Below are 911 nucleotides of genomic sequence, written 5' to 3' on the forward strand. Positions count from 1 at the left end.
GAAACTATCTTTTAAGCTTTATTCTTCACTCAGATGAATATTTTGATCTATCCATTATGACATTCTGCTTGTACATGTGATGAGCGGATATAAGATGTTGAATGCCAATTCAAATTATGGAACCCATCATAAAGATAACTACACCATAGAAATCCGTATATTTACCAAAACGGCAAACATGTTCCTTCTTGGTGGAAGAGAAACGGCAATCATCGTTTCTCCTCTCTCTCTCTCTCTCTCTTGCGAAATCGAAATCCTCTTTGCTTTCCGCTATCATCCCAGCAAGTTTGCTATTCAGACAAGAGATCATAATCGATCAGTCTTATTCCGTGGTAATATATCATTTCACTTTTATCTTGGTATGTTTTCTCTTGTTGCACGTGAAGTAGCGTAAGCTAGTGTGATCACTCAAATCGAATTAGGGATTTTACACACGTTTCTCTTTATGCTCAAGGTGATTTGCTTTTACCGTTGTTGTTTTGTTAATCTTTTATTCTTTTGCTTTATAACTATTGTGATTATGCATGCCTCCGTTAAGTCTTTAATTTTCCGACTTTAATATGTGGGTTTTTTATGATATATTGGAAGGGCTTTTGGGACGAGAGAATGAGTGTCTGGATTAGAGGGAAAGATAGTAAAAGAGGGAGAGAGAAGGGGAGGTCAGATAAGGAAAGAGAGGAGGAGAGAAAAGAGAAGGAAAGGGAGAATAAATGAAGAAAGAATGAGTGGGAAAGTGAAAAAAATATTCACATCCCCCCTTATCTGCTTCACTATGTTTTCCTTCCATTTTAGTTTAAGTTCCGTTACAGATACAAGTACAACTATAGTGTGTGGGAAGGTGTGTTGTGTGTGTTGTGTGGGGTTTGGGGGTGTGGGGTGTGTGTGTGTGTGTGTGTGTGTGTGGGTGTGTG

The sequence above is a fragment of the Penaeus japonicus genome, unplaced genomic scaffold, assembly GCF_977035675.1.
Source record: "Penaeus japonicus unplaced genomic scaffold, GWHDUDI00000001_assembly GWHDUDI00000038, whole genome shotgun sequence".
In the NCBI taxonomy this organism is placed as follows: domain Eukaryota; kingdom Metazoa; phylum Arthropoda; class Malacostraca; order Decapoda; family Penaeidae; genus Penaeus; species Penaeus japonicus.